An 8,812-nucleotide genomic window follows, 5' to 3' on the forward strand; every position below is an offset into this window, starting at 1 on the left:
CTTCAGCTTAGAAAAAGGCTATTGCAGTGTGGTCCTGCTTCCAATTAATGAGCTTCAGAAAAGGATTAGGTTTGCCTTCCTTAGACTTTCCAAAATAGACCAACCTTGAATCCCACAAACTCGAAGAAAAGGTAAATACTCTGTTCTGATTTAAATTAACTTCAACAGGGAAGACAATCCTTGGTTGTTTATTTTATTGTAGCCTGAGCTGAATGTCCCAAAAGTTAAAGTTGATAAAACAGACAGACATGTTTTTAACATTATTCAATTTTTTCACTTAATCTAATGTTTTTCATTTCTATTTATTCAATAAAACGGTAGCAGTAAATAATAGCTTGCATCAGTGTCATAAAGTCCAAATTATCTGGGTGATTTTGTATTTGAAATTAAATCCTAAGAAGCCAGTTAGCAATCAAACCCCTAATATATTAAATATCGCTAGCATATTATAAAATTATAAAGGGAACATAAGTGTGTACATTTGAAAGGTCCTTTTGGGGGACTTTATAGAAATTATGACATCAGAAAATATCACAATCTACCTTTCTATTTCATAAGTTAGTCATCCATCTTCCCCTCAAACCCATCCCCACATTCACATCCAAGAATGAAGAATACATGTGGGGGGATCCATGTTTGGCAATGTTTTTTTATGTATCTCTACCTGAGTCTTATTTATTTCTGAATTTGTTGATTTCAAAGTGTTCTTATTTCCACAAGCACACATACATTCTAGTTCTTTCCAAAGACAAAATTAAACTCGTATCTCAGACCTGACTTACATAAGAGGGATGTAATACATCTGTCAGTGTTTAATTACTAAAGATCAGGTATTGTTTTTAGTTGCAAAGGGAGAAACAAGAAATTTCCTTGACTTAGGTCCAATTATTCATGTTGAAAACATTGATTTTAAAGTTTTGTTTTACATGTTACTCAGCCTGGGTTAAAGCAATCAACACAATTATAAATGAAAATATGTTTGAATTTGAATTTAAAAAATTAGGCTCTTTTTTTTGCATCTTGCATTTCCTCGCAGGTATTCAAGCACAGTGAAAACTTGGATGTGTTGACACCTATAATCAACACGAAAGGTTTCTTTCAAACTTACAAATCATCCCTCCCACTGGAAGTGCAAACAAAACCCTAATTGGAGATTTGGCTAACTATTTTGTCCTGCTGTGTATACTAGTTAGTGTCTGGTGTTTAACCAGTAACCTCAGCTAAAGTTATAATTGGCAAAAGATAAGAGCTAATTCTCTCTATTCAGTCAATGTTGCTATGTGTTCTTAAGTCAAGCTTACACAATTCAATGATTTTCCTAATTACCAGCTAGTACCAAGCATCTTGAAACTGCTTTTTTTTAATTGCCAGGAGACAAACAAGTAATAACACATATACTAGTGCCAATAAAATGCCAGACTCTGTCCTAAGCACTTTATATACATTAGCTAATTTAATCTTCACAAAATACAGTTGAGGTAGATATTAATATTATTCCTAATTTACACATGATGAAATGGAAGCTATGTAGTGGCTTGTCCTACACACCACAACTACTAAGCCATGGAGATGACGTTTGAATCCAAGCAGTTCGTGTCAGGTGGAACGGGGAGCGGGGGTCTGTGCCTTACCTTCACCACTGACAATAAAGATGTAAATAAATAAAAATAAGCTATTATCCCACTTTAGACAACTGACTGGAACACATCTGCTGACAGCAAAAGTGGTGCTAACCCACTAATAAATATGTGCTTCATTTCATCTTGGAGAACATTCTTTTACAGGATGCAAGAATGTAACTTCTCCCTCTATTTCTCAGTGTGGTTATCAGCATGCTTTACAGCTAGATTCTCCTGTTTCCTGAGGTATTATTAGACCCAAATTAAGAACTTTTGAAAGGGTCATTGATTCCTTTAGGTATATACTAGTGTAATCAATTTAAATAGTGTCACAATTTGACTCGAAGCCTCATCTGCTTGTCCAAAGCCTTGCTACTCTCACGTGGTTGTTGACCAGCACCAACCCCAGCGTGACCTGGTTACTTGTTAGGCATGCAGAATCTTCTACAAAACCCAAACCTGTTAAATCAGAACCTGCACTTTAACAGGTCACAGGTGATTGATATCCACACAGAGTTTGAAAAGTGGTTCAAATCACTATTTAAAGAGGAAGTAAAACTGTGGTTTCCATTTTCATAAGGTACCTTCTTAAGAATTAGATGTGTTAGCCCTAACCGGTTTGGCTCACTGGATAGAGCGCCGGCCTGCGGACTGAAGGGTCCCGGGTTCGATTCCGGTCAAGGGCATGTACCTTGGTTGCAGTCACATCCCCAGTAGGCAGTGTGCAGAAGGCAGTCGATCGATGTTTCTCTCTCATCGATGTATCTAACGCTCTATCCCTCTCCCTTCCTCTCTGTAAAAAATCAATAAAATATATTTAAAAAAAAGAATTGGATGTATTCTCATGTCTTTATTGCTTGTACTAAAGAAAAAAGATAAACAGAAAATAAATACAATATTGTAGGATGTTGAATTAACCAAAGATTCTCATTTTCTTTTAATTTATTTATTATCTTTTTTTTTCCCAGAAATCTAAGTGTCAGTAGGTTATATAGGGTTGGGGGTCTCAATTATGTACATGCATAGTTTTAACTTCTCCATGATCTTTTTCCTTCCTTAAAACCCACTCCTTCCTCATTTCCAGTCCTGTGGTTCAGTGGGACTAATCCCACCTCTTCCCCCAGGTCAAAGGGTGGTCCTAGATGCTGCCTCAGCTAATAATTGTTGACACTGATTGGGCCAGGCTTGGTAGATGACCCCATTTAGCCATGAGATCTTTTCTCAAGGCTTTCCCTGCACTGGAAAGGCTGCCCCCTTTTGCTGAGATGGTAAGCACTGGAGTGCAGGAAGGATCAGGAAGCCTGGAGTTTCTGTCAACTATGGTTGGCACTACATGGATGGGTGACCCTGTCTGAGAAGGAAACCAACAGAGGGAATAAAAAGAAACAGACCCAAGAGACAGACAGTGATGTTAGTCAAACACCTGGATCACGTCACAGCTTTGAATCTATGCCATTGGCTTTTCAGGTATGCATGAGAGTCAAGTCTATTTTTTTTTTTAGAATCGAAATATAATTAATATGTAACATTATATTTATTGCAGATGTACAACATAATGATGTGATATTTATATATGCATGAAATTATCATCACAATAGGTCTAGTTAATGTTCATACATAATTACAATTTTTTTCTTGTGATGGGAACTTTGAATATTTACTCTCTTAGCAACTTTCAAATATGCAATACAGTATTATTAACCATAGTTACCATGCTGTGCATTATATCCCCATGGCTTATTTATTTTATCACTGGGACTTTGTACCTTTTGACCCCTTACGCTCTTTTTGCTTCCCACCACCCACCCAACCACCAATCTGTTCTCTGTATCTATTAGCTCGTTTTTGTTGATTGTTTTTAGATTCCACATATATGATCATTACAATATTTTTTTTTACTTTATCTGACTTATTTCACTTAGCATAATACCCTCAAGGTCCATCCATATTGTTGCAAATGGCAAGGTTTCCTCCTTTTTTTTAATGGCTGAATAATATTCTGTTAAATATAAATATCACATTTTCTTTTATCCATTTATCCATCAATGAAGACTTAGTTTGTTCCCATATCTTGTCTATGGCTTGATAAATAATGTTGCAATGAACATGGAATGCATATGTCTTTTCATTAATTTTTGGTTTCCCCAGAAGTGAAACTGCTGAGTCATATGATAGTTCACATTTTTGAGGCACCTCCCTACTGTTTTCCATAGTTGTTGCACCAATTTAAATATATTATTACCAATAATGCACAAGGGTTTCTTTTTCTCCACACCCTCACCAACACCTGTTACTTCTGGTCTTTTCGAGAATAGCCATGCTACCAGGTGTGAGGTGCTATCTCATTGTGGGTTCTATTTGCCATTTCCTGACCGTTATTGTTGCTGAATAACTTTTCATGTACTTTGGGGCCATCTGTCTACCTTTGGGAAAATGTCTATTCAGATCCTCTGCCTGGTTTATAATCAGATTGTATTTTTTTTGCTATTGAATTGTATGAGTTCTTTATGTTCTGAATATCAACCTCTTATCAAGTATATGACTTGCAAAAAGATTTTACCATTCAGTAGGTTGCCTTTTCATTTTATTAATGGTTTCTTTGCTACAAATTCTCATTTTAAATGTAGCTATTTTCTAGTTTCTAAAAAAAACTTTCTAATTTTTGGACAATGTATTTGTATTGTAACTTGCTCCAAAAATGATTTAAGGTGATGTAATTAAGACACAAGCATAGAGCTTGAGAGCTTTAAATGCTGTCTAGATTTGCAGTCTTATTAACTGTGTGAACTTGGCCAAATGACTTTACTCCTTCCTGTCTCAGTTTTCTTATTTGTACAATGTAGATCTTACAATAATTATATATACTCTTAAGGTAATTAGGAGGATTCAGTAATTCATATTTTAACTGCTTAGTATAGTTCTGGCATACAATAAATGCAACGAGTTCTAGGTTCTACTGAGCTGCAACAATAGAGTTACATAAAATTGATTGAAAATAAACAATGAAAAATTGGAGAATGTAAAATAAGGATTAAAAATGAGAAGGTACCAGGTGGAAGTTGCAACATAAAACATATGCCATACAATCCTGTATACATGCCAAGAGCAAGAACACATTTTGGTTCTCAGATTCTTAGTTGCCAAAGTGGAAACTGTTACTTTATTTGATTTATAGCCCAAAATGAAAATTAAATTCTTGTCTAGGAGCAGTTCCAATTATGCCTAGAATTAGAGCTTTTTTCCCCCCATGAGTCCTAGTAATGAGGACATCTTATGATGTAATAAAAAGATATCCTCAACACATTTCTTAAAATAAATACATTGATAGGTTTCATGGAACTATTTTAACAAGTAATCTTTTAAAGAATAACATAATCATAAATATTGTATATATGGGAGATAAGAGCTGAAAAGGCATTTTTTTGGATATGAATATAAATGTAAATATGTACATGGATATAGTTATATAAAACTAATAGTTCTAGCATAATTATATCAAACTTTCAGTTGTGTACACAATACTCACAGTCCTTATAATTCATTGTCTTTGTGTTATCCTAGATATTGCTATGAACAACAAATAAAATTTCTCAATAATATTTAAACAAAAATTGTGCTATAATTTTCCTAATATACGCCTTTTTCTGGACATGTAGTTTGCTTCAATTTTACATGAACTAATAGCATAAATATTTTTGGCATATTTTTTATGTGTTTAGCATAATTTGTTTGAGATAGATCACCAAAATCAAAATTGAGATCAGAGCCTGGTCAATGTGGCTCAGTGGTTGAGTGTCAAGCCATGCACCAAGAGGTCACAAGTTTGATTCCCAGTCAGGGCACATAAACTCGGGTTGCAGATCCGAGTAAGGGACATGCAAGAGTCAGCAATCTATGTTCCTATCTCTCTCTCGCCCTCTCTCTCTAAAAATCAATAAAAACATATTTTAAAAAATTGAAGTCAGAGAATCTAAGCATTTTAAGGTTTTTAATAAAATATAGTATACTTTTAAACATGATAAAGGGCTCACTGGATGCAGAAATATTTGATTCAATCAACCCTTCAATACATTTTTAGTTTAAGGTAATTAGCTATGGTTACGCTTGTTAATACTGAAAATATTTTGCATTTGTAATATTATAGTTGGAAACATTGTGTTGCTAAATCTATACTATCACTAGGATAATTATTCAGAGCAGATACAGGGTGGGGAAAAAGTAGAATTACAATTGCTTAAATGAAAAATAATACAATAATTAATAAATAATACAAGAATGCAACTGTAAGCCTACTTTTACCACACCCAGTACATTCCAGGACCTAGGTTGATGGAAGCTCTAACATCTTTGGTAATGACGTCCATGGGTATTAATATCCAATTGGTGAGTTGATGAAAAAGAGGGTAAAGACCTCATATCCTTTTTGGCCTTATTGCTAAACTGACAACTTTTACCATCATTTTGTTAGCAAGAACTGGTCCTTACCTGAGCCCAATTTGTTCAACCTTGGGATATTGCTTAACCTTTCTAAGTTTCAGCTTTCCCAATTTTTAAAATGGGGATAACAATAGTAATCAGCTCACAAGGTAATTGTGAAGGTTAAATACTATGTATAAGGCAGTTAGCCTGGCTTCTGACTCATACCAAGGGCTTAATTAATAATAATATTCACATCATAATTGCCATTTTTGTATTAGAAAATACATGCAACAAGACATAGGTTACAACAAATTTTAATTACATGAAATTACATTTAATAATTCTTAAAAGAACTCCCAGAGACAGGGAAAAAGTTGTCTACAAAATAAATAAATAAAAATAGGCCTGGTCTCAGATTTCTCTGTAGTGCTGCAAAAAGATTTAAAAAAAAATATTGTGGCCAAGAATTTGATCACTGGACTAATATATAAGGCAATACTAAGACGTGTTTATATATGTAGTTACATGGAAAGTATAGGTATCTATACATTCTAAAAAGCTGAACTCAAGAATGAAGACATCATTGGATAAAAGGAATGGTGATGCCGAAACCAGTTTGGCTCAGTGGATAGAGCGTCGGCCTGCGGACTGAAGGGTCCCGGGTTCGATTCCGGTCAAGGGCATGTACCTGGGTTGCGAGCACATCCCCAGTGGGAGATGTGCAGGAGGCAGCTGATTGATGTTTCTCTCTCATCGATGTTTCTAACTCTCTATCTCTCTCCCTTCCTCTCTGTAAAAAATCAATAAAATATATTTAAAAAAAAAAAAGGAATGGTGATGAATTCTAACTTTCTAAGTTAAGTTTAAGGATTATTACAAATATTAGTCTAGAATTGTCTAAAAATTAAGAGAAGTTATTTAATGATAATGTGTGTGTTGTAAAATTAATAAAATAGGGCGGCATAGGTTAACGCCGGAGTTTGCTGCTTTGAACAACTACTTCAAAAGTGAAACCAAAAAACGGAAGGGACGTCACCCAGAACCACAGGAACGCTGGCTGAGTGGAAGTCCTACAACTAGGAGGAAAGAGAAACGCATACGGACACTCAGAGGAGGCGCAGTGCTGAAGTCAAATTCTGAGGTGCGGAGTGCAAGGAGCGGGCTGGCGGCGGAGGGCGCGGTTGTTGTTTTCAATCGGGAGGGAGTCGCAGACTCTGAGCACCAGATACAGGCGAGTCTTTAGGGACCCAGACTCAAACAGGAGAAGCGGGACTGTCTGGCTTCGGTCAGAGCGAGTGCAGCTTTCTCTCCCAGCTTTGCAGCGGGTGCTGGGACTCAGAGAGGCAGAGCCCCTGGGGACAGGACTGAGAGCCGCCATAACTGCTCTCTCCGGCCCACCCTGTTGATCCTGTGCGACCCGCCCCGCCCAAGCCCTGCACAGAGGCATTTGCCGGATAGCCTCAGGCAAAGGCTAGATTAGCACCTCCCTAGAGGACAGAAGTTCTCTCACTGCTGACACTCATAGCTGATTCTCATAGCCACTTGGCCTGGAGGTCAAACCCTCCCTGGAATTAGCTACAACAATCAAGATTTATCTATAAGACTGCGAACAAAGACCACTAGGGGGTGCACCAAGGAAGCATAACAAAATGCGGAGACAAAGAAACAGGACAAAATTGTCAATGGAAGAAATAGAGTTCAGAACCACACTTTTAAGGTCTCTCAAGAACTGTTTAGAAGCTGCCGATAAACTTAATGAGCTCTACACGAAAACTAATAAGACCCTCGATCTTATATTGGGGAACCAACTAGAAATTAAGCACACACGGACTGAAATAACGAATATTATACAGACACCCGACAGCAGACCAGAGGAGCGCAAGAATCAAGTCAATGATTTGAAATGTGAGGAAGCAAAGAACATCCAACCGGAAAAGCAAAATGAAAAAAGAATCCAAAAATGCGAGGATAGTGTAAGGAGCCTCTGGGACAGCTTCAAGCGTACCAACATCAGAATTATAGGGGTGCCAGAAGATGAGAGAGAGCAAGATATTGAAAACCTATTTGAAGAAATAATGACAGAAAACTTCCCCCACCTGGTGAAAGAAATGGACTTACAGGTCCAAGAAGCGCGGAGAACCCCAAACAAAAGGAATCCAAACAGGACCACACCAAGACACATCATAATTAAAATGCCAAGAGCAAAAGATAAAGAGAGAATCTTAAAAGCAGCAAGAGAAAGAAACGCAGTTACCTACAAGGGAATACCCATACGACTGTCAGCTGATTTCTCAACAGAAACTTTGCAGGCCAGAAGGGAGTGGCAAGAAATATTCAAAGTGATGAATACCAAGAACCTACAACCAAGATTACTTTATCCAGCAAAGCTATCATTCAGAACGGAAGGTCAGATAAAGAGCTTCACAGATAAGGAAAAGCTAAAGGAGTTCATCACCACCAAACCAGGATTATATGAAATGCTGAAAGGTATCCTTTAAGAAGAGGAAGAGGAAGAAAAAGGTAAAGATACAAATTATGAACAACAAATATGCATCTATCAACAAGTGAATCTAAGAATCAAGTGAATAAATAATCTGATGATCAGAATGAACTGTTGATTATAATAGAATCAGGGACATAGAAAGGGAATGGACTGACTATTCCTGGGGGGGAAAGGGGTGTGGGAGATGTGGGAAGAGACTGGACAAAAATCGTGCACCTATGGATGAGGACAGTGGGTGGGGAGTGAGGGCGGAGGGTGGGGCGGGAACTGG

Source organism: Myotis daubentonii, chromosome 2, assembly GCF_963259705.1.
Source record: "Myotis daubentonii chromosome 2, mMyoDau2.1, whole genome shotgun sequence".
In the NCBI taxonomy this organism is placed as follows: domain Eukaryota; kingdom Metazoa; phylum Chordata; class Mammalia; order Chiroptera; family Vespertilionidae; genus Myotis; species Myotis daubentonii.